This window comes from Bombina bombina, chromosome 5, assembly GCF_027579735.1.
Source record: "Bombina bombina isolate aBomBom1 chromosome 5, aBomBom1.pri, whole genome shotgun sequence".
Classification (NCBI taxonomy): Eukaryota; Metazoa; Chordata; class Amphibia; order Anura; family Bombinatoridae; genus Bombina; species Bombina bombina.
The window spans coordinates 862,352,340-862,378,483 of record NC_069503.1 but is presented as its reverse complement, the minus strand read 5'-3'; positions in this window follow the sequence as shown (position 1 = coordinate 862,378,483).

Genomic DNA, 26,144 nt, shown 5'->3' with positions numbered 1-26,144 from the left:
ACACTTCTGCCCGTTTGGAGGAAGACTTCTGGCGGCTTTGATTAGGACTTCTGGATGTCCGGTCTTCGAAAACTGTAAGTGGATCATCGGGGGTTAGTGTTCGGTTTTTTAAAGGGTTTATTGGGTGGGTTTTATTTTTAGCTTAGGGTTTGGGCACCATAAAAGAGCTAAATGCCCTTTTAAGGGCAATGCCCATCCAAATGCCCTTTTCAGGGCAATGGTTAGCTTAGGTTTATTTAGATAGAATTTTATTTGGGGGGTTTGGTTGTGTGGGTGGTGGGTTTTACTGTTGGGGGGTTGTTTGTATTTTTATTTACAGGTAAAAGAGCTGATTTCTTTGGGACAATGCCCCGCAAAAGGCCCTTTTAAGCGCTATTGGCAGTTTAGTGTAGGCTAGGTGTTTTTTATTTTTGGGGGGCTTTTTTATTTTGATAGGGCTATTAGATTAGGAGTAATTCGTTTTTATTTTGGATAAATTTTTTTTTATTTTATGTAATTTAGTGGGGTTTTTTTGTAATTTAGATAATTGTATTTGAGTAATTTAATTTTTTGATTTTATTGTAATGTTAGTTTTTAGTGTAAGGCAGGTTAGGTTTTATTTTACAGGTAACTTTGTATTTATTTTAACTAGGTAGTTATTAAATAGTTAGTAACTATTTACTAACTAGTCTACCTAGTTTAAATAAATACAAACTTAACTGTGAAATAAAAATAAAACCTAAGCTAGCTACAGTATAACTATTAGTTATTTTGTAGCTAGCTTAGGTTTTATTTTACAGGTAAGTTTGTATTTAGTTTTAAATAGATTATTTAGCTAATAATTGTAAGTTTTATTTAGATTTATTCTAATTATATTTAAGTTAGGGGGAGTTAGGGTTAGGTTACGTTAGGGTTAGGGTTAGGCTTAGGGTTACGATAGGGTTAGGTTTAGGGGTTAATATATTTATGTAGTGATGCGGGAGGGCAGCGGTTTAGGGGTTAATAGGTTTATTAGAGTGACGACGATGTTGGGGAGCGGCGGAATATGGGGTTAATAAATTTTTTAAGTGGCAGCGATGTCTTGAGCGACAGATTAGGGTTTAATTTATTTATTATAGTGTTTGCAATGTGGGAGGGCCTCAGTTTAGGGGTTAATAGGTAGTCTATGGGTGTTAGTGTACTTTTAAACACTTTAGTTATGAGTTTTATGCTACAGATTTGTAACGTAAAACTCCTAACTACTGACTTTAGATGGCGGTACGAATCTTGTGGCTATAGATTGTACCGATCACTTTTTGCTTATTATCAAATGTTCTTCATTCTCTTGATATCTTTATTTAAAAAGAAGAAATTTTAAGCTTAGGAGCTGGCCCATTTTAGGTTAAGCACCATTGATAGCACTTGATTATTGGTGGCTAAATTTAGCAAACCAATAAGCAAGCATAACCCAGGTTCTCAACCAAAATTGGGAAGGCTATTAAGCTTTACATTCCTGCTTTTCAATAAATATTGCAAGAGAACAAATAAAAATTGATAATAGGAGTAAATTAAAAAAGTTGCTTAAAAATTGAATGGTCTATCTGAATCATGAAAGAAAAAATTTGGGTTTAGTGTCCATTTAAGTACTATATACATTAAAGAAATGTTCCATAGGATTCTTAGTCACATAAAAAAGCAAAAACAAAGTAAAAATAGGTCAGATTATGAGCCCCTCTCTCTGTCCTAGATTTAGTAAGTAAACATGGCACAATATAAGTAGAGTTAGACAGTGGGTAGAGTAAATAGCATAACAATAGTATATAAACCAGAAGCTCTATGTAGTAAATTAGAAACAACGAGGGATTGTTCTGAGGACATGAAAAGTCTCATAAAGTCCTTGTTCTAAAACAGACCCTTTCCTGGCACATGTAGCAGATAAGATAAAACAATGTAAATCTGATTTAAAGTGCCTTGTTGTTGTTGTGAGCTCTCCAAACGCTGTGGGTATCTGTGTGTTCAAAGCCCCCAGCAGGCTAATTGTTTTAACAGAGTTATACAGGGAGAGCTGAACTATTCCTCATGTGAAGGAATAGAGTTCCCTTGTGGGCGACATCAGACATTACCCTCCTAGGGACTAGCTCTGTAGGTAAGCAAGGTAAATCAAGTGGAGTCTCCTCAGCAGTGCAAACATCTGGACATGTTCTGCAGTCCCAGTGATATAGGAGCCCTTTTTGACATGTTATTTGCATTGTTCTTGACTATCAGTGAGACACAATTCATTTCTCGGGGACTGCTCTGCAGCCCATAGCAATTTGCAGAGGAGCTGCTCCAGCTCCTAACTATGGTTATCGAAGAGCTGCCCCATTCGGATTTAACAGTTGTCTAATGACTCCATGGCATAGAGGGTTTAGCATAGCGCTGGGTAGACATATGATAAAGATTTCAATTTATGTGGGTTGTAGGTATAAAAGAACAGCCTGCTTGCAACTGTAATTCCCCACTATTCTGCTGGGGGTTTGTGCTGAGAGCCAGTGTATGGCTGCCGCCAAACGTCTCGGCGGTCTAGTTCAGGAGACTGCAGTCATAAAAACACCAAACTAGGTATTGTTTAAATCTTCAAAACATGTGGTTGGCATATTTGATAGTGTTATGCTGAGATAGCTTGGTGTTGTGGGGATAATCAGTGGATTATCAATATCTTGTCAGGAGTTCCTGGAATTGCGACCAGTTATGGCCCCCACCTAGACACGCCCCCCCCAAAAATTGCTATTTTTTATGACAATATAAAAGTATACAATTTTATTTGCTCCAGCATGTAAAACAGATTATTGGAAACACATTAAAATGAAGAAACAATGTACAGTTTAATGACTCTTTAATCCCCCCCCCCCCCCGTATAGCACAACTTCATTACCCAATATATCACATTTTTAAAGATGTCAACAACATCTGAAGTGTGTTGTCTCACAGTCACAGTTGACTTTGTTCTCTGCTATCACTTATACCTAAGCACTTGCTGTATCCTAACCAATGTCTTCCAAACACCAGCACCAATGCACTTATTCATTATAATGCTTGTGGGATGATGGACTGAACCCAAATTGCAAACAGAGAAGCAGGCTACCTCCCCAGTGTCAAACTCCTTGCACAATTGGGAGGGTAGAGCACAGCTAATAAACGCAGACCTTTCTAATGTAGGTTAGATAGCAATAGTGTTAAATCATCTGTTCACATCTATTAAGTGAATATTTATAAGTGAGGCACAATGAATTATACAAGAATTATACTCAATACTCACCACACTGCTGTTTACTAACTAACAAACTGCCTATTGACATCTGCTAAGGAATGCTGAGTTAACCAACTCTCTCTTTTGCTTTTAGGTATGTGAATTGATAGCTGCATTCAAATCCTGCCAATTTCCCTGTTTGATTTGTGTGTCATTTTTACTACAAGTTTCTCTTTGATATGTGAATTGATCCATGCATTAAAATCCTGCCAATTTCCCTGTTTTTTTGTGTCATTTGTACTACAAGTCTCTCTTTGGTATGTGAAATGATCCCTGCATTCAAATCTGGACAATTTCCCTGTTTTTTTGTGTCATTTGTACTACAAGTCTCTCTTTGGTATGTGAATAGATCCCTGCATTCAATGTCCCTGTTTTTGTGTCATCTGTATTGCAAGCCTCTCTTTTTGCATTTGTCTGTATAATTAATCATGCATTTACCCTACTGATATCTTGCCTTTATCTATGTAATGTTCAAACCTTGCAAATACTTTTTTTTAATTCCTAAATGTATAATTCAACTAATGGTTTAACCACAGCCTCCCCCAAATTCTATTGTCTGTTATTTTTAACTTATCTCACCCTGAATCAAATTTTCCCAATTGGCTTTTGACTGTCTTTGATCAGGTCATTACCTAATTTATTGCATTCAGCTGAATGCTCTGGCATATAAATTTAACACTGCTATGGGAAAAGCAATGCAGGGGCTAGAAATGTAGGTTAGCAATATTGTAAGATAATCTGTTCACATATCTTAAGTGAACATTTATAAGTTAGTCACAGTGAATTATACAACAATTCAACAAGGATTGGACAAGGGATAAGGCAAGTTCTGTTTTAATACTGTGTTTTATACACTGTCTATTTTGTAAAAAAAAAAAATCACAATATCTTAATATCCCTTTTTGCCACCTTTTGTCTGTTCAACAGACTACTTTACTCAATTACTCCTTACCCCTCACCACCTGCATTGCTCATTAGCCCATCTCTCTTAACCTCACCTTACTTTTGTATTCATGAACTTCACACATTCCTAAAGACTCTCTCTCCCCCTTGTAACTCATCACAAAAACAGTCTCACTACTGCAAATCCACATCTCATCTCATGTCACTCTCCCTCTTGCTCATACTAGCTGCTGGCAACATCTCCTCCAATCCTGATCCCCCACAACTTCCTTGACCTGCACACCCATGTGTGCTCTTCAATAGACTTCAAAAACAAAACTCTGGTAACCTTAATCTTATTCCTTTTGCATCTAGAGCCACCACCCCCTTCACTTGTGCACTATGGAACTCTCGCTCTGTTTGCAACATACTAACTTCTATCCATGACCTCTTTATCTCCCACTCTCTCAATCTTCTGGCTCTCACAGAAACCTGGCTCTCTCCTTCAGACACTGCTTCCTCTGCTGCACTGTCACATGGGGGTCTCCACTTCAGCCACACTCCTAGGTCTGACAATAGACAAGGAGGTGGTGTTGGTATTTTACTTTCCTCTCATTGCACCTTTCAACAAATACATCCCTTCTCTTCACTCACATTTTCTTCATTTGAAACACACATGATTCGCTTATTCTCTCCCCTCTCTATACGCGTTGCAGTCATTTACCGCACCCCTGGCTCCAAAACTATATTTCTAGATCACTTTGTCGCCTAGCTACCTAACTTCCATTTCTCGGATACCCCTGCCCTCATTCTCTGTGACTTCAACCTCCCTGTTGATAATCATTTTGCCTCCTACGCAAAACAACTTCTGCAACTCACTTCCTCTTTCGGCCTGTCACAATGGACTGACTTTCCCACTCACAAAGATGGTCACTCCCTTGATCTGATTTTCAGTTATCGATGCACTATCTCAAACTTCACAAATTCACCTTTTCATCTTTCTGACCACCACCTCCTCACTTGTAACATCACCTCCCTCCCTACAATTCTCCCTCCTTCTACCCCTCACACTAAGCTTCACAGAAGAATCAAGTCATTAGATCAGCAACAGCTTGCTAGCTCTCTCGAACCTCTTCTCTCTTCCATCCCCTGCTTTTCCTGTCCTGATGAATCCATCTGTCACTATAACTCCACCCTAACATCGGTCCTTGATAACCTGGCACCATCTACCATAGCTCAGAAAACATACACTCATCCTCAGCCCTGGCATACTCCTCTGACACGGTACCTATGCAGATGTTTCCGTACTGCTAAGTGACACTGGAGGAAATCTTTGAGTTCTGCTGACTTTCTTCACTATAAGTTCACCTTGAACTCTTACTATTCTGCCCTTAATCTATATAAGCAACATTACTTCTCTACTCTTATCTCAAAATGTCTGTTCTCCACATTCAATACTCTTCTCCGCCCATCCCCACCTCCCACCACAACATTTCTCTCGGTCCAAGATTTTGCCAGCTACTTCAACAACAAAATCAACTCCATCAGAAATGAAATCAGCTCTCAACATACTACCGGTCTGCCACCCCCTCAAAAGCTTACAATCATCCAAAACCCACATAGTCATAAATTTAGCTATTTTTCCTCTGTTACAGAGGATGAAGTTTCTGCCCTTATACTATCCTCTCACCTCACTACCTGTCCCCTCGACCCCATCCCCTCACAACTACTCCCCTCAATCTCTTCTACCCTTACCCCTATACTCACACACATCTTCAACCTCTCTCTCAGCACTGGTTTAGTTCCCACAGCTCTTAAATATGCATTAGTCACACCTATCCTCAAAAAACCTTCTCTCGATCCAACCTCCCCATACAACTAACACCCTTATTCCCTACTACCTCTTGCCTTAAAGCTTCTTGAAAAGCTAGTATATGCACGTCTATCCCATTTCCTTACATTAAACTCCCTCCTTGACTACTGCAATCTGGATTTCGCCCCTTCACTCAACAGAGACAGCAATTGTTAAGGTTACCAACAATCTACTTACAGCAAAATCAAAAGGCCACTTTCTACTTATCCTCCTTGATCTGTCTGCAGCCTTTGATACTGTCGACCACCCTCTATTGCTCCATAGCCTCCAATCCTTCTGCATCTGTGAAAACTCTCTCTTGGTTCTCTTACTATTTGTCTAACCGTACCTTTAGTGCAGCCTTCTCTGGGGTATCCTCTGCCCCGCTACCTCTTTCTGTTGGGGTACCGCAAGGCTCTGTCCTCGGTCCCCTTCTCTTCTCAATCTACACGTCCTCACTAGGTTCCTCAATAAAGTCCCACGAGTTTCATTATCATTTGTATGCCGACGATACCCAAATCTACCTGTCTGCACCAGAACTATCTCCTTCCTTACAAACCTGTGTCACTAACTGTCTCTCTCATATCTCATCTTGGATGTCCTCTCACTACCTCAAGCTAAATATTTCCAAAATTTAGCTCCTTATTTCCCCCCTTCTTCCAAAATCTCCACCCCCCATGTCTCTATAACTGTTGATAACTCCATTGACTACTGCAACTCTATCCTCTCTGATCTCCCTAGCTGCCGTCTAGCTCCTTTACAATCCATAATGAATGCCTCTGCCAGGCTCATCTTCCTTGCACGTCGCTCTTCATCTGCCGCACCTCTCTGCCAATCCCTTCACTGGCTTCCTCTTGCCTCCAGGAATAAACACAAAATTCTCCCTCTGACACACAAAGCCCTCAATTGCAGTGCTCCCCCCTACATCTCATACCTTGTCTCCAGATAGTCTCCCTCCCGTGCCCTTTGCTCCGCTCTTGATCTCCTCCTCTCTTGTTAGCTCCTCCCATTTCCCGTCTACAAGATTTCTCAAGACTGGCTCACATCTTATGTCCCCTAGTTTTAAAAGCTTCAAGTGCTCCCTGAAGACTCTACTATTCAGGGACACTAACATCCTACACTAACCTTCCTATCTCCACTGCTATCCCCTAAAACCCCATAGAATGTAAGCCTATGAGCCCAGCTATTTGTAGTTCACCTTCATAAGAGCCGACTACAACAGTGCAGCTCTTGGCAGGACCCTCTCTCCCCATTTGATCCCTGTAATTGGTTTTTTTTTTATATACCCCCAATGTTCATAGTGGTGCGGAACTTGGCGCTCTACAAATACCTGATAATAATAATACTTTGATTGGGGAGACGTTAAATAATAGTAAGAAAAGCTAGCAATTCTTAAACACATTCCATCTGTTCGTATCTCTCCCTTCTACTTACAACTGCAACACATTTGTGTTGATACAAATCTTTAGAGGTGTCATCTTTTTCCAAGACTGCCTGCCAATCAACATAAATTTCAACAATCCATGGAAACAACTTATTAATAGAAATATCATGCTGTTTTTCAAATCATAGCAGCCAATTAATATCTCCAACTCTTTTACCTCAATCAATTGAGAGCAATGCAGCCATCCTACTGCACAGAGGTTTTTTTTTATCCTTTGGTTTGTGAAAGAGGAGGGACTGGTGTTTTCATAAATAATGATAACCAAATGATTGCATTACATGCAATGAGGAAGTACCCTAAAGCCAGAGGTATTTACTAGTGGTGTTGGGAGAAGAGGCTTTAATGGATCCCATATCAGCCACTACAAAGCTTACTACATACTAAATATATTGTCTAAAATTGGTAGTCTGCCCTTTAAAATGAGCGGTAGTATTTTTCTCTAAGATTTAGGTGATCATCATAAAAATGGAAATCATCTGCATCAACAACAAAAAATTGAATTTTGGCTGAAAGGGGCTGGTCTCTTATGGAGCCCCTATGTTCCCCTGTTTAACCTTTAAAGACAAATTATACTTTTCACTCTAGGATGCAGGTGATCACTCTGAGAATATACCTAACTACACAGCTAGTCAGCCGGGAGGTGTTTGAAAAGACAGAGATGGGTTCCTTTTGGAGCTCTTATCACCTCCATGAATGAAAAAGAATGACATTTTTGAAAGTGGTTAGTCCATTATTTGTTGTGGTTATTGTAAACACCTGTCAGCTATAATTACTGTGTAGGAGATAATGGTTCCAAAGGTTTTATTTTGCCAAGATAGTAGTAATATGACCTAATCACAGGGAGGGGGCACTAATACAAGAGTATGTTAGACAATCCTCCAGATCACACTTATATTAGTAACAAAAACAATGCTGTATATAACCTGTATCCACTCAGTAATTTTTTTTTCCATAAAAAGTGTATTTATGAAAAACAGAATTTATAAAACACAGCAGTGTTACAAGATGTGGTACTCATATTTCAGATGAGCACACCAATGTGCTAGTAGGAGCAGGCTGGCAGATTAAGTAGAGGTGTGTCAGCTCACCTTATATAAAGGTAACCGAAGTAGACTGTATTCCAGGAATATACCTGTTCTAACAGAATGTCTCTTATTTCTTATTTCTCTGTTCTAAAACCATTTCATCAGGCATATAATTCATCTTACCCCTGTCTCTGCCTTAAATAACTACTACCTGACTAACAATCACCTCCCTTTAGGTGGGCGTGTTCTTTAATTAGTCCCAAACACCTGTTAACCCTCAAAATTGTTAACCCAGTACGCTGAATTTTGGTACCAAATAAAAAACATATCTTGTATCATTTGTTGCTTTTTAGACACATTATACAACCTAACAAGAATAGAGACATTATGCACCAACTAATTAAAGAACACGCCCACCTAAAGGGAGGTGATTGTTAGTCAGGTAGTAGTTATTTAAGGCAGAGACAGGGGTAAGATGAATTATATGCCTGATGAAATGGTTTTAGAACCGAGAAATGCGTTGCATTTTTAGGGGGGATATTTTTAACACCCCTTATTCACATCTTTTAACACTGCTGTGTTGTTTTATAAATTCTGTTTTTAATAAATACACTTTTTATGGAGAAAAAAAATTACTGAGTGGATACATCTTACCTGCCTGCCATACTAACTAACATATAAGAGACATTCTGTTAGAACAGGTATATTCCTGGAATACAGTCTAGTTCGGTTACCTTTATATAAGGTGAGCTGACACACCTCTACTTAATCTGCCAGCCTGCTCCTACTAGCACATTGGTGTGCTCATCTGAAATATGAGTACCCATTTGGGAAACTAGTAGAGTGATTACAATTGTGCTTTGGATGATCTGCACATGCAGTGCTTTCTTTTTGTACTCCATTCCCTACCAGCACATAGGTGTGCTCCTGGAGTATGTGAGTATCCACTTGGCTTGATTGTGATTATCATTCATATACTTCTGACAATACTACACATGAGGCGCCTGTCTGTTCTTCCCTATTTCCTATTTTTTGCACAAATCAAAATGATGTAACCTACAAAATCAAAATACACCTACAGTAGTAATAAAAAAAATTCAACCCCCATTCTAAATCAGGTTTATTGTCAAAATGTACAGACTTTCAGCTGTTTGCAATGAACAAATCAAACTAAAGCAATTGAAATAGCTAAACACAATGAATGCTTCAAGTGGTTTCCACTGAAAATGCAACTTTTAATGAATTCTGCAGTCTCAAAATTATTCAACCCCTTCATGACAAGCATCTTAAGTAATTATTATATCAGCGTTCTTGAGGAATCTTAGCCCATTCCTCATGAGCAATGGCCTCTAGTTTAGTAATATTTGTGCGTTTGTGTGCTGCAACCACGTTCTTCAAATCCCACAAGAGATTTTTTATAGGGTTCAAGTCAGGGGATTGTGATGGCCACTGTAAAATCTTCCAGGACTTCTTCTGCAAACAAGCCTTAGATGGAATTTAAAGTATGCTTGGGATCAATGTCCTGTTGGAAGGTGCAATGAGACCTTAGCTTCAGCTTCCTCACTGATGGCATGAGGTTTTGTCTTAGGATTTTCTGATACTTCAATGAATCCATCTTGCCTTCCACACACTGCAGTTTTCCAGTGCCAGAGGATGCAAAGCAGCTCAAGAGCATCACTGAGCCACCATCATATTTAACTGTATGCAGAGTGTTCTTTTCAGCATATGCTTCATTCTTCTTCCTCCAGGCATACCGCTGATCCATTGGGCTGAAAAGTTCCAGATTTGTTTCATCACAACGCAGAACAGAATCTCAAAATTTCTGTCATTTATTTATGTGAGTTTGAGTATATTGGAGCTGGCTTTTCTTGCGCTTTGGAGTCAGTAGTGATGTACATCTTAGTTCTGGCATGGAAACCTTCTGCATTTTATACACGCCTTACTGATCAAACTGAAACCTCAGTGCCTGTTGCCACCATGTCTTGCAGTGGGTCTTTTGCAGTCACTCAAGGGCTGGTTGCAGCTGTTGATAGCTTCCATTTTCTGCCCTGTCCAGGTAGTGTAACAACTGTTCCTTTAACTTTGAACTTGCCAACTATGCTTCCAACTTTGTCTATAGTAACATTCAGTGCCTTTGCTATCTTTTTGTATCCTGTTCCTTGTTTGTGAAGGGCTATGATCTCATCTCTTAACTTTTTGGACCATTTTTTTGACTTAGCCATATTTCTAACATGCAGTCAAATGTGACACTCAAAAAAAACCTTGCTAATTCAGGTATTTCATGTGATTAGTTGCATCAGGTTTGCTTGAGACAACACCTGTTTTGAACATTTGTGCTGTTGTAAGGAATTCTATTCAAGGGGTTGAGTCTTCAGAATGAATTAAAAGTTGAATTTTCAGTTGATTCTGGGGAAACTGCTTGAAGTATTTGTTGTGTTTAGCTATTTCAATTACTTTTGTTTGATTTGTTCATTGCAAACAGCTGAAAGTCTGTAAATTTTGACAATAAATCTGATTTGCATGGGGGGGTTGGGTGTTGAATAATTTTAATTACAACTGTAGTTAATGTATATTTACCTACTTAAAAATATGCACTTCAGAATTTCCATTTTAATTCAAATATTCTTTTAATAAAATAAATCTCATGTTATATTTAAAATCTTGTTTGAACAATGCATTTGAATACACACCCTTCTACATGTACAGAAAATTACATGGAATGATGCATAGAGGTAGATATATTATTTAGGGCTATGTATTGACATACAAACCCAACATTCAAAAATAATTGGCTATATTAATTTTTCATCCCCACAAGCATCTTGACAGGTGCTTACCTTCTGCTGACATATTTTTATAAGAAGATGTTACTAAACTACTACTGAAGCGTAGTTCCTTTGACAGATTATTTGCTATATCAAATATATCTTCTGTAAAATATTAAAGCTGGAAATGTATATTTGTTAAACCATGCTCCGTACTCTTTGTTGTAAGAGGATACATTTATTGTAAGTTTTAGCACAGCTTTTACGTTTCATTATGTTTCTGTTATATTAATTTCTTAGAAAAACCTCATAAATCATATTTCAGTCAGTGCTGACTGAAGATGTGATTTATGCCATTCTTAATTAAAGGGACAGTAAACACCTTGCAATTACAACGTTTTCTCCAAGTTTTACAGAAAATTAACAAATCATCAGAATCTGAAAATTATTAGAACAGATTAAAATCTTTTTTTTTTTTTTTTAAATGGTCAAACTTTCCTTATTAAGAGGAGCCAATCCAGACTTGCGGTTGGAGAACTCTTGTTCTTTTGACTCTCATTGTCTTAAAGAAAATCTCCATTGTTTAGGTTCAGTTACAATAATAAGATAAAAAAAACTGCAAATTAGAAAAAAATACTTGGCAAGGTTAACATAGCAGAACAAACAAATAAAAAATGTACTCCATAAAACAGACCAACATGTGGTTGTGAATACTCCCAACCACACTTCTATAGATTGCCCCCAGGACACCCACTGTACTGTAACAAAACAGACATATAAATATTTACAAGGTTTTACATAAATTCCTCATGCAACATTAGATGTTAAATGCAAGAACGCCCACTAATGAAATTCTGAATATATAGATGAAGTGAGGCTCAATAAATTCTGAACATAATCTTCCCTTTACAATGAGGCCTGTGACAACTTCACAAGTGTCTATGAATCTAGCCCAGTATGTGGCACCAATAAAGAGGCAATGATTTATTACAGTCTTGTTGAATGATAATGAAATATGGAACATTGTTTACAATAGTATTGTTTAATGATGCAATCTTTGTATATGTGGTTTGATATATTCTTAATGCTAAGTGATATGTCATTTTTAAAGAGAGGATTTTTGGTTTATTATTGACTTAAAGAGACATGAAACTCAATTTTTTTCTTTTGTTATCCAGAAAGACAATACAATTTAAAAAAAATTCCAATTTACTTCTATTATCAAATTTGCTTCGTTATCATGTTATTCTTTGTTGAAGAGAAACCTAGGTAAGTAGCGTGCACATGCCTGAAGCACTTCCTGACAGGAAATAGAGATGCCATATAGCGCTGCAGAATCTGTTTGGGCTCTACATATAACCAATAATAATAATAATAGTGCTCTTACTAATGTATAAACATTTTTTGAAACTGCTGCAATATAGTGCTGCAGACATGTGCACACTCCTGAGCCTACATCCCTGCTTTTCAACAAAGGATTACAAGAAAACAAAAAATGATAACAGAAGTACATATTTAAGTTATTTAAAATTGTATGTTCTATCTGAATCATGAAAGAAAAAAATGTGGATTTTAAGTTGCTTTGAACAAAAGTTCTATAACACTGAGTTGTTATAGCGTATTGCATTTTAATTATTAATTTTCTCAGTAGAGAGTTAAGAGAACGAAAAACATTTATCTATTTTCAGATATGGATAAGCTTTAACAGACTGAAATAATATGCAAGAGGCAATCAGGCATTCAATGTTCATACATTAAAAAAAGACCCTGCAAGACACAATCCCAATAACTGATCAGATCAATCCAAGAAGGGTTATCCATTAAATATTGATTACTTAGACTAGAGCAGAAAAGCTCTAAACGGGAGTTGATATTTAGAAGTAGTGATGTTGCGAATAGTTTGCCGGCGAATTGTTCGCCGGCGAATAGTTCCCGGCGAACATAGCTTGTTCGCGTTCACCGCAGTGGGCGAACATATGCGATGTTCGGTCCGCCCCCTATTCGTCATCATTGAGTAAACTTTGACCCTGTATCTCACAGTCAGCAAACACATTCCAGCCAATCAGCAGCAGACCCTCCCTCCCAGACCCTCCCACCTCCTGGACAGCATCCATTTTAGATTCATTCGGAAGCTGCATTCTTAGTGAGAGGAGGGACAGTGTAGCTGCTGCTGATTTAATAGGGAAATCGATAGCTAGGCTAGAGTATTCAGTGTCCACTACAGTCCTGAAGGACTCATCTGATCTCTTGCTGTAAGGACAGCACCCCAAAAAGCCCTTTTTTTTTTCTTCTGTGTAATCTAATTGCAGTTGCCTGCCTGCCAGCGTGTGTGTCAGGCTCACAGCGTATACTGTGCCCACTTGCCCAGTGCCACCACTCATATCTGGTGTAACAGTAGTGTACATTTAAAAAAAACAACACTTTTTTGACTGTGAAATAATAGCAGTCAGTGGAGGGGGGCTGGATCGTGGGCGGAGGACGCGCGCGTGTGCACGGGAGGGCAGAGGCGGGCGTGTGCACGGGGAGGGAGCGGGTGGGAACCGCTACACTACAGAAAAAGTTGGTGTAAATTTTTTAAAAAAAAGGAATAAAAATTAAAAAAAAAAAGATCAGGCAGGTGGTGAGGGTTGGTCTGTGTGGGGGAAAAAAAAAAATAAAAACAGAAAAAACTACTTTTTTTTGCAAACTGGGTACTGACAGCTGCCAGTACCCAAGATGGCCTCCAATAAGGCAGATGGGGAGGGTTAGAGAGCTGTTTTGGGGTGGATCAGGGAGGTTGGGGGCTAAGGGGGGATGCTACACCACAGCATATGTAAATATGCTAAAAAAAAATTTCTGCCAGTACTTAAGATGGCGGGGACAATTGGGGTGGGGGAGGGAAGGGAGCTGTTTGGGAGGGATCAGGGGGTCTGATGTGTCAGGTGGGAGGCTGATCTCTACACTAAAGCTAAAATTAACCCTGCAAGCTCCCTACAAACTACCTAATTAACTCCTTCACTGCTAGCCATAATACACGTGTGATGCGCAGCAGCATTTAGCGGCCTTCTAATTACCAGAAAGCAACGCCAAAGTCATATATGTCTGCTATTTCTGAACAAAGGGGATCCCAGAGAAGCATTTACAACCATGTGTGCCATAATTGCACAAGCTGTTTGTAAATAATTTCAGTGAGAAACCTAAAATTGCGAAAAAATTTAAGTTTTTTTTAAATTTGATCGCAAATGGCGGTGAAATGGTGGCATTAAATATACCAAAATGGGCCTAGATCAATACTTTGGGTTGTTCTACACTACACTTAAGCTAAAATTAACTCTACAAGCTCCCTACATGCTCCCTAATTAACCCCTTGACTGCTGAGCATAAAACACGTGTGAGGTGCAGAGGCATTTAGCAGCCTTCTAATTACCAAAAAGCAACGCCAAAGCCATATAAGTCTGCTATTTCTGAACAAAGGGGATCCCAGAGAAGCATTTACAACCATTTATGCCATAATTGCATAAGTTGTTTTTAAATAATTTCTGTGAGAAACCTAAAGTTTGTGAAAAAGTGAACAATTTTTTTTTATTTGATCGCATTTGACGGTGAAATGGTGGCATGAAATATACCAAAATGGGTGTAGATCAATACTTTGGAATGTCTTCTAAAAAAAATATGCACATGTCAAGGGATATTCAGGTATTCCTGACAGATATCAGGGTTCCAATGTAACTAGCGCTCATTTTGAAAAAAAGTTGTTTTGAAATAGCAAAGTGCTTCTTGTATTTATTTCCCTATAACTTGCAAAAAAAGCAAAGAACATGTTAACATTGGGTATTTCTAAACTCAGGACAAAATTTAGAAACTATTTAGCATGGTTGTTTTTTGGTGGTTGTAGATATGTAACAGATTTTGGTGGTCAAAGTTAGAAAAAGTGTGTTTTTTTCCATTTTTTCCTCATATTTTATATTTTTAATAATAAATTATAAGATATGATGAAAATAATGGTATCTTTAGAAAGTCCATTTAGTGGCGAGAAAAACGGTATATAATATGTGTGGGTACAGTAAATAAGTAAGAGGAAAATTACAGCTAAACACAAACACAGCAGAAATGTAAAAATAGCCCTGATCATTAAGGGAAAGAAATTGAAAAATGGCCTTGGTCCTTAAGGGGTTAAAAAAACCTAGAAATTTGACTGTGAAATAATAGCATTCAGTTTCCTTCACACGTGTGCGTTTCAGGGCCTGCCAGGGCACAGTGTCACACCAGTGCAACTCATATGTGGTGTAACAGTAGTGTACATTTAAAAAAAAATACAATTTTGACTGTAATAGATTGAATAGCAGTTAGTTGTCTGCAAGCGTGTGTGTCAGGCCTACAGTGTCTACTCTGCCAACTTCTGCCAGTGCACAGTGCCACTCATATCTGTTGTCACAGTAGCTTGCACGCATAGTACCACTAATCGAAAAAAAAATGACAGGCAGAGGCAGGCCACCCCGCAGGGGACGTCGTGGTCATGGTGCTGTGATTCCCTTTGGCCCTAGAATAATGCCCAGTGTTCAGAGGCCACGTGCCCTGAACTCGAAAAGTTCTGAGGACATAGTTGACTGGCTAACACAGGACACCCAATCTTCTACAGCTTCCGCTCGGAACCTTGATGCACTATCCTCCTCCAGCTTAGCTTCGGGCACCTCTCAAGTTACCACTCGCCCGCCTGCCGCCACCACCAACACAAGCCCCACAGCCGCTTCACTTGATCTGTCAGAGGAGTTATTTACACATCAGTTGGAAAAAATGAGTGATGCGCAACCATTATTGCCAGAGGATGTAGATAACAGGGATATGTCTCAGTCAGGCAGCATTACACACATGGACGTACGGTGTGATGATGATGATGTTGTACCCGCTGCGGGAGTTTGGTCTGTCACTGTGAAGTGGGCATAACCCTTACACTACCTGATCGATACAACATCATACCTGATGTTTTAAAGCACGTTATTCCAAACAATTTAGGAATGTTAGGTGATTTATGCCCTTTATGGCTTAAAACCAGACTCTGCATCAACTATGTAATTTTCCATGGGAGTTTTGCCATGGATCCCCCTCCGGCATGCCACAGTCCAGGTGTTAGTCCCCTTGAAACAACATTTCCATCACTATTGTGGCCAGAAAGAGTCCCTGTGGGTTTTAAAATTCGCCTGCCTATTGAAGTCTATGGCGGTTCGCCTGGTTCACCCGTTCGTGAACATTTGCGGAAGTTCGCGTTTGCCATTTTATGTTTGCGACATCACTATTTAGAAGTCCTATAATTACAAATTAAATATCAATAAAATATATAAATATTTTTTTTCTGAATTTAGCTAAATTAAAAAAATAAATACAAAATACTAGGTCCTCTTTTCTACATATAGAAGAGGAAAAGATATCTATGATACCAATTCATGTCACACACTCTTAATTATTAAGAATCTAATAAAAAAAAGTGTAAAATGATGCATTGTCATAATGTTATGGTCTAAAAAGAATCAGTTCCTAGCAATAATTAACAAACAGTTACCACTTCACGAGTTTGCATGTTTACATAATGAACAATTACTTATTTAATTACTTCATCTTTCCTTTACCACTATTACAGATTCAAGTAGCATTTATAAATTGTCTGGTGAAGTTTGTCTTTTATGAATATTTATTAGCCTGCGTTCTATTCCTTGTGGGCTGATACAACATTTATCCTTATCTCAAACTAATTTGAGCTTTTGTTTTGACATGAAAAACAGTTGCCTTACAGAGAAAATATCTGCTTTCTTCAGACTTTCTCATACAATTGATAAACACATTTATAATCCACAGGATACCAATATTATTGTGATTTAAAGCAATAATCTAGCAGTTTTAAACTATTGGAATAAATCACATTGTCTTAAAATGCTAAAACCTAGTTCCTGTAAATACATTTGTTTATTTCTGCATCTGGAATATTGTTCCCCATCTTGTTTCAATTTTTATATAATTAAAGAGAATGACTGTTATTTTTCAAAAGTGAAGTTTGTTTCATAAGAAAAGTACATTATTTGTTTCCAGTATAATGTAGACATCATTCAATATGCACCGCTTTTCTTTAACATATTAAGACTTTTTTTTTGTATATGCTTAAGCAAATTCTTACCAATACTCAGGACTGCAAATGTGTTTTTATTAGTAACGTTGCATACATTCATAAATAAGGAGATTTTTTTTTTTTTTTATAGATGTGAAGTTAAGGGAAATTAAACAGCTGGATACAACTACAGTATCATGGTAACTTGTCCCCATGCTATTGTATTCCCCCCTCTACCTGAAGCTCTTTTTAAAGCCATTCACTTATTTGAACTCATTATATTATCCAGTTGGTAAATCTCTGCATTTTATATTGGGAGCTACCTTCTTATAACAAGCGTATTTTTGCATCTTGTGACTTTCACAGATCTGTGATGTTACTGGCTTTGTAACAGCTGCACCTTGCACTTCAGTTTATCTTGCATAACAGACATTTTACATTGTCACAGTTTTTGCAGAGTAAAACTCACATAACAAATATAAGCTCCAAGATGGGGGTGCCCAGTGTGAAGATACAGAGATTCCCTAACTAATACTTGTAAGAGGTTAAAATTAGAGAAGGACTTTGGAAACAGATGCAGGCACATGAGGAAAAACAATAGCATGGTGAATTGTAAGCACTGTATTACAAGTGGAGCGCCAAAATCTTAGCTCTATTGTGCGTTGCTTGAGCGCAATCAATAGCAATTATATTTTTGTGCTCATATTATAAGTCCATCATTTAGCACTTAAGCAATATTTTAAGGCATGCTTGCATGTGCATGTTGGATAATACGGGTGCGCTAAAATCCCTTAAATACAATCAAGCCGTCAACCGCAAATACGCTGGAATTCTGCAGCGTAGTTGTGGTGAGCCTGATTCGCCTTATTTATCAAAGGCTACAGACAGACAAAAGTAGAATTTTGCTGACGTAACATACTATCCACTGGTCAAAGTCCAACACATATCAATGCTTACGTCATTACAGATGTTCCGAATGCAAATTCGGCATTATCTGACTACTTTTGCTACTTATAAAAATTCTACCAGGAACGCTCGCCACTATTCCGGCCCAGCATACCTGGTTTTCAATCCGCCGCCCTGCAGGCGGCGGATGCCGTAGGAATCAATAGGAGTCTGAAAGCAGCGAAAGCCTATGTTCACTGCTGCCCGATACCCCATTGATTCCCATGGGAGAATAACGTTACGTTTACACCTAACACCCTAACATAACCCACAAGTCTAAACACCCCTAATATGCTGCCCCCTACACCGCCGCCACCTACATTATAATTATTAACCCCTAATCTGCCCCCCCTTACACCGCTGCCACCTACATTATGTTATTAACCCCTAATCTGCCGTCCCCAACGTCACCGCCACTATATTAAATTTATTAACCCCTAAACCTAAGTCTAACCCTAACACCCCCTAACTTAAATCTAATTTAAATAAATATAAATAAAATTACTATCATTAACTACATTATTCCTATTAAAACTAAATACTTACCTATAAAATAAACCCTAAGATAGCTACAATATAACTAATAGTTACATTGTAGCTAGCTTAGGGTTTATTTTTATTTTACAGGCAAGTTTGTATTTATTTTAACTAGGTAGAATAGTTATTAAATAGTTATTAACTATTTAATAACTACCTAGCTAAAATAAAGACAAAAGTACCTGTAAAATAAAACCTAACCTAAGTTACAATTACACCTAACACTACACTACAATTAAATACAATTGAATACATTACATACAATTAACTAAATTATATACAACTATCTTAAGTACAAAAAACAAACAAACACTAAATTACAGAAAATAATAAACAAATTACAGAAATTTAAACTAATTACACCTAATGTAATAGCCCTATCAAAATTAAAAAGCCCCCCAAAATAAAAAAAAACCCTAGCCTAAACTAAAATACCAATAGCCCTTAAAAGGGCCATTTGCGGGGCATTGCCCCAAAGTAATCAGCTCTTTTACCTGAAAAAAAAAATACAAACAACCCCCTCAACAGTAAAACCCACCACCCACACAACCATCCCCCCCAAAAAAAAGCTAACTAAAAAAATCTAAGCTCCACATTGCCCTGAAAGGGGCATTTGGATGGGCATTGCCCTTAAAAGGGCAGTTAGCTCTTTTGCAGCCCAAAGCCCTAACCTAAAAATAAAACCCACCAATACACCCTTAAAAAAACCTAACACTAACCCCCTGAAGATCAAATTCTATCAGCCAATCGGAATTAAGGTAGAAAAAATACTATTGGCTGATGCAATCAGCCAATAGGATTGATCTTCAGTCCTATTGGCTGATTGGAACAGCCAATAGAATGCAAGCTCAATCCTATTGGCTGTTCCAATCAGCCAATAGGATTGAAGTTCAATCCTATTGGCTGATTGCATCAGCCAATAGGATTTTTTCTACCTTAATTCCGATTGGCTGATAGAATTCTATTAGCCAATCGGAATCTAAGGGACGCCATCTTGGATGACGTCACTTAAAGGAACCTTCATTCGTCGGTTAGTCGTCGAAGAGGATGCTCTGCGTCGGATGTCTTGAAGATGGACCCGCTCTGCGCCAGATGGATGAAGATAGAAGTCTTCTGGAGGACCACTTCTGCCCGGCTTGGATGAAGACTTCTGCCCGTCTGGAGGACCACTTCTGCCCGGCTTGAATGAAGACGTCTCCCGGTAAGTCGATCTTCAGGGGGTTAGTGTTAGGTTTTTTAAGGGTGTATTAGGTGGGTGTCAGGGTTCTTTCCCTGTTTTGTTTGCCATGTGCTGCTGGCAGCCATTTTACTCACCTATCTTGATGTCTGGTGCATACTGTGTGATGCTGCTCATTTCCTGCACTTCCTTTTATGGCCAGAATGGTGTACATCATCCGTGTGAGACAGGATGCAGTCTCAGAATTGTGATGTCATCACTTATTATTTTAAGGGCCTCTGTTCAGTATGCTTTGCCCTTGCTGTCTCAGACCTGTTTGTGAGAGCTCCTGTGTATTACCTGGCTGTCTGATGTCCTTCCTGGTTCCTGATCTCTGGCTTGTTCCTGACTCTGCTGTTCTCCTTGTTCCTGATTATGGCACGTCTGACTACATGCTTTGGCTCCTGACTTGGCTCGTCTAACTACCAACTCTGGTTTTGATTCCTGGCTTGTTATTTGACTTGTGGACTTTTTATTATTTTTTTGCTATTAATAAAGGTGTGATTATTTTTGCCCTTCTCGTCTCAGTCCGATTCCTGACACCCTGACAGTGGTTTTCTTTTTTAGGTTAGGGCTTTGGGCTGCAAAAGAGCTAACTGCCCTTTTAAGGGCAATGCCCATCCAAATGCCCTTTTCAGGGCAATGGGGAGCTTAGGTTTTTTTAGTTCGTTTTTTTGGGGGGGGTTGGTTGTGTCGGTGGTGGGTTTTACTGTTGGGGGGGTTGTCTGTTTGTTTGTTTGTTTTTTCAGGTAAAAGAGCTGATTACTTTGGGGCAATGCCCCACAAAATGCCCTTTTAAGGGCTATTGGTAGTTTAGTTTAGGCTAGGTTTTTTTTTATTTTGGGGGGCTTTTTTATTTTGATAGGGCTATTAGATTAGGTGTAATTAGTTTAAATTTCTGTAATTTGTTTATTATTTTCTGTAATTTAGTGGGGTTTTTTGTATTTTAGATAGTTGTATATAATTTAGTTAATTGTATGTAATTTATTTAATTATATTTAATTGTAGTGTAGTGTTAGGTATAATTGTAACTTAGGTTATGTTTTATTTTACAGGTACTTTTGTCTTTATTTTAGCTAGGTAGTTATTAAATAGTTAATAACTATTCTACCTAGTTAAAATAAATACAAACTTGCCTGTAAAATAAAAATAAACGCTAAGCTAGATACAATGTAACTATTAGTTATATTGTAGCTATCTTAGGGCTTATTTTATAGGTAAGTATTTAGTTTTAAATAGGAATAATGTAGTTAATGATAGTAATTTTATTTATATTTATTTAAAGTAGATTTAAGTTAGGGGGTGTTAGGGTTAGACTTAGGTTTAGGGGTTAATAAATTTAATATAATGGCGGCGACGTTGGGGACGGAAGATTAGGGGTTAATAACATAATGTAGGTGGCGGAGGTATAGGGGCACAGATTAGGGGTTAATAACATAATGTAGGTGGCGGCGGTGTAGGGGCGGCAGATTAGGGGTTAATAAGTATAATGTAGGTGGCGGTGGGCTCCGGGAGGGGTGGTTTATGGGTTTAATAACTTTATTTAGTTGCGGTGGGGTCCAGGAGCGGCGGTATAGAAGTAAAACAGTGTGGTATAGTGTGGGTGTTTAGTGATAGTATACCAATAAAGCTGGGAAAAAGCCGAAGCGCAGCAAGATCGATGACTGTTAGTTAACAACAGTCCGCTGCTCATCGTCCCGTACTTGCTGTGCGGCTTTTTGACAGCTTTTTTGGTAACTTTGGAGAGCATATTCAGGTCCGCGGCAGCGATGTTAGGTGATCTTAGGCGAGCGTATTGGTGCTGTCGAATGCAAGTAAGTTGACAGGTTGATAAATAGGGGCCAATGATACGCTAAACCAAAGGTGCGCTACACCAATGGTGTGTAAGTTGTGAAGTTCTTTCTGTTGTTCTGTGGTATAATATTAATAAAAATGATTTACTTAAGGCCTCAAAAAGCTCTAAATTTTACAGGATTATTATTAAGTTCAACACTTTACTCACTACTTGTAATACGAACACAATTTGTGTGCTAATGGTGCTCCCTGCTCTATCCATTAAAAGCATAGTAAGCATTAAAAAAGTATAGGCCACATTAAGATGCTTTAACAAAACAAGAATCAGCACATCACAGTTTCAACATTTAACTAACACCTAAAGAAAGATACAACCAAATGCACTTACATACAAATGAATAAAACAGCAGACCAGATTAGTAACAAAGCATTCAGACCCTCAGTTTCTGCACAGTCCACTCTGCTGGAAGGGAACCTCTCCATTCTCCACTCAGAGTTCTGACTGCTCTTAGGTTTCAGGGTGTGTGGACAGTATTTCCTGAGTATGGTGGCCTGCTGGGGCATTGGTTAAAACATTTTCCATCCACTTGTAATATGAGATTATTAGTTATTCTTTTGTGTAAGTTTGCACACAATATAACACACCCTGAACTATGGATTGCAAATGCCTGGTGGGCTGGGTTCTTATGTGGACCTTGATGCTATATTGATGCAAGTCTGTCAAAAGAACTGAAATAAGGTGGCAATCTGCAGAGGCCTAGATACGAGGTAAAAAGTATATTAATATAACCGTGTTGGTTATACAAAATGGAGGAATGGGTAATAATGGGATTATCTACCTTTTTAAACAATAACAACTCTTGAGTACAATCTCACTTTAATGTGGGTTACAATAGGAAAGTTTTAACAATATGCCTATTTTGTAAAGCAACAAGTTTATTTTCTGACTGGTTGTTAAGCAGAAATGCTGCAGAATGAAAAATGTGTTCTACTATGGCTACCTAACTAACTGATGTGAGCTGCTCTGCCTTTGAATGCCCGGGCCTATTCTTGGTCCCAGTCCAGTCCTGTGTGTGAGCACACTGTATTCAAATTTAAAGCTACAGTTTCTGATTATATGTACCTTGACTAAAGTGAAGAAATCACCTCACAAAAATGGGCAGATAGTATGTTGTGTAGACTAACTGTCAGCATCATATTTTTTATAATTTTTTGCATGTCTTTTTATCATGGAATTAACATCTTTGCTACTAGGAACTTCAGAGAAAAACTTGGCCAAAATACTGGAACATTTTTAGTATTTTTGCTATCACTCCATTTAGATCGACAACCCAAGGTATTAATATAGGCCTATTTTGGTATATTTCATGCCACCGTTTCTCCACCAAATGTAATCATTTAAACAAAATCATTAACTTTTTCACAAATTTTGGGTTTCTCACTAAAATTATTTACATGTCACTTGTGCAGTCATATCGCAAATTGTTGGAAAATCTGTTCTGGACTCCTTTTTGTTCAGAAATAGCAGACATGCATGGCTTTGCCATTGCTTTTTGGTAATTAAAACACTGCTAATTGCAAGTGCGCACCGCACCTTGAATTCCAAGTAGTGAAGCGGTTTATTAGTTAGCTGGTAGGCATAAAAGTATTGTAGTGTAAGGATAACCCTCCCACCTAACACCTCCACCTCCCTGATCCCTACTTGGTCCCTCCCAAAGAGCTCCCTCCCCCCCCCCCACACACACACACTCCTCACCACCATCTTAAAAAATCTGCAGTGTAGAGATCCCTCCCCAACCCTCCCACCTTCTCTCGTTTACGGGTGCACAATAAATAAGCCATTACAATTAGCGCTAATGAAATGTATAGTGTGCCTTAATAAAATAAAATTAAAAAAAAATAGACGCATCTTTATTTTTATGAAACATAACTGCACAAAGCAGTTTTTAGGGTTTAAAGTGTGCAGTGTTAGAAAAAAAACAGCAGTGAACAGTGCCTTTATTCTGCGGTCTATGGGGACTGTGTAATTACTATAAATATACTGCTATAAATATATATGACTACTCTTTGGTCTATTATGTTTTGATATCTCTATTGACTGAACCTGAGACCATTTGATAAAGATGCCAGTTAGGCATTGAAATGTTATGGACCTCTCATTTTGATTTCACTACTGAATAAAAGCTAAGTTTTAATTACATGCGCTGGTATTACTGAGTGGAGGGCAAATATTTCACTTGCATAAGCATTATTTTGTGCTCGACTTGTAATCTGTCCCTAAATATAAATATTTATTTTTGATCTGATCCCCAACATGTCTGTAGAACAAAGAGAGGTAAAAGCAAGCAAGCATGCATTCAAGGATAATTGTAAAAGTCTGCAAAACCAATATTTTCTTTTAAATGTATCACAGATATAAAAAAAAAATCTTTAAAAATGTGCTTTTTAAATGTAGAAAGATAAATGAATTAAAAGTGTATTTTAAAGACTTCCAGTGGGGAGCTCTTTTAGATGGCTTTGGGCTTCTTAACTTAAAAGGAACCCTTTTTTGATACCTATAGCAGATAGAAGAAAATCAGTCTTTTCTACCCCTGAACACACATTAATGTAGTATAAAAGACTACACAAAAAACATATAGTAGAAGTGCCATTCAGGATCAGTGGAGTACTGGTCTTCCTGAGCAGAACAAGCTGCTGATCCAATTAGCAGTACTAGGCTCACAACTCAGACGTGCAGGTAGCACTGCTGATTGGTAGAGTGAGAAGGAAAAATAATTCTTAAGTATTATGGTTTGATATGCCCCTTAGCACTAGGACAACATAGATATTCAGAAGAAATGCATAATTATTTAAATATCTTTAGGGTTCACTTGGTATTAACGTTTTGATTAATATGATCAATCTCTTCTGCCCATTTTCATATTATGTTGGCACATCTATAATTCCCATAGATGTTCTCACTCTTTTTATTAGGATCAGCCAATTGCCACCAGCATCTCATGGGCCATAGCACTGTACAACTCAATGTGAATATCTGAGTGATTATATGCTTGAGTTTTTATCTTTATTCAGACTTTATTAAATCAGTTATTAGTATATTTATGATACAGAATGAAATACAATGCTTATTAGATCAACTATAACTCCTCAATTTTAAATGTGTGAATGTGCACATGCACAACACATTGACATAATTATCCTGGTGCAAAGCAACGGACCCTGTTTAGTTTAGCTTGGTTTTGCTATTTTAGGTAAGATTATTTAAATAACAGCAATAACTAAGGCCTAGATTACAAGTGGAACACAAAAATGTTAGCGCTGTTGGGTACTTACATCGCTCAAGTTAAATCAATAGTGCACTTATTCTTGCAGTCATATTAGAATTAGAAATTAAAAATGTTCAAGTGAAAGCCTCAAGCACTGTAATATTTGGAGGTAGGAGAGCGGGGCCACGCTAACTCCCTCACCTCAAAGACTTCTGTGAGGATATATTTTTATAGTATGCGTGGGGGCCTGTACTCTTACTTTGCAAGGCAACTACCAGGGTGAAGGTATAACAGAATCAATATTAGAAATAAAAAATACCACACTCACAGGATTTCTTCACAAACGTAGAATATTCTTAATTCCAAAAAGTGACGTTTCAGGGACTTCACCACTTCATCAGAGCAACTAGACATAATAGAACAAACACATATTTAAAGACATAATAGATCCCTCCCGCTCAAAGACATTGAATATGTCCGCTTGCACAATGATAATTAGGCCCCATAGTATTACTAGACTAGCAATTACCCTTTTTTTTATTTTTTTCACAATTTCATTAGCCATTTTTAGCAACTTAAACAACACCAGTAATGAACATTTTAATAATTAAGCATTGACCTATCTTTATAGATAGAGCCTTCAGAAATGCTACTCTTCCTGCTTGAAGGGTGTGGTTCTTGAGAACACTTGCTGCTGGTTTTAATTAGCAAAACTAGCTATTTAAAATATAAATATAAACTTAAAGTGGCATTTTCCTACACTTTTAATATTCTGCAGCTGGAAATACATTAAGTGGAAGCACATTTTACAGTACAGTTTCCCTTTCAATTCGGTTTTTTTTTGGATAGGGATGCTACACAAGTATTCAGCATTTGGGCTAGTCTTTGCTATATAACTAACCTCCAGTCTATGTTACTGTAATATATGCTCAGTATTAATCAGTGGGCTTTGTTAATAGAACACCCAGCCATAGTCTGATGGTATTACATCACCAGACTAACTCTTTTGAGATCCACAATGGAATATGAATATTTTTTTCTGAAAGACTGGTGCTATATATACAGGTTTAGAGTAAATAAAGTGCTGTGGGACTT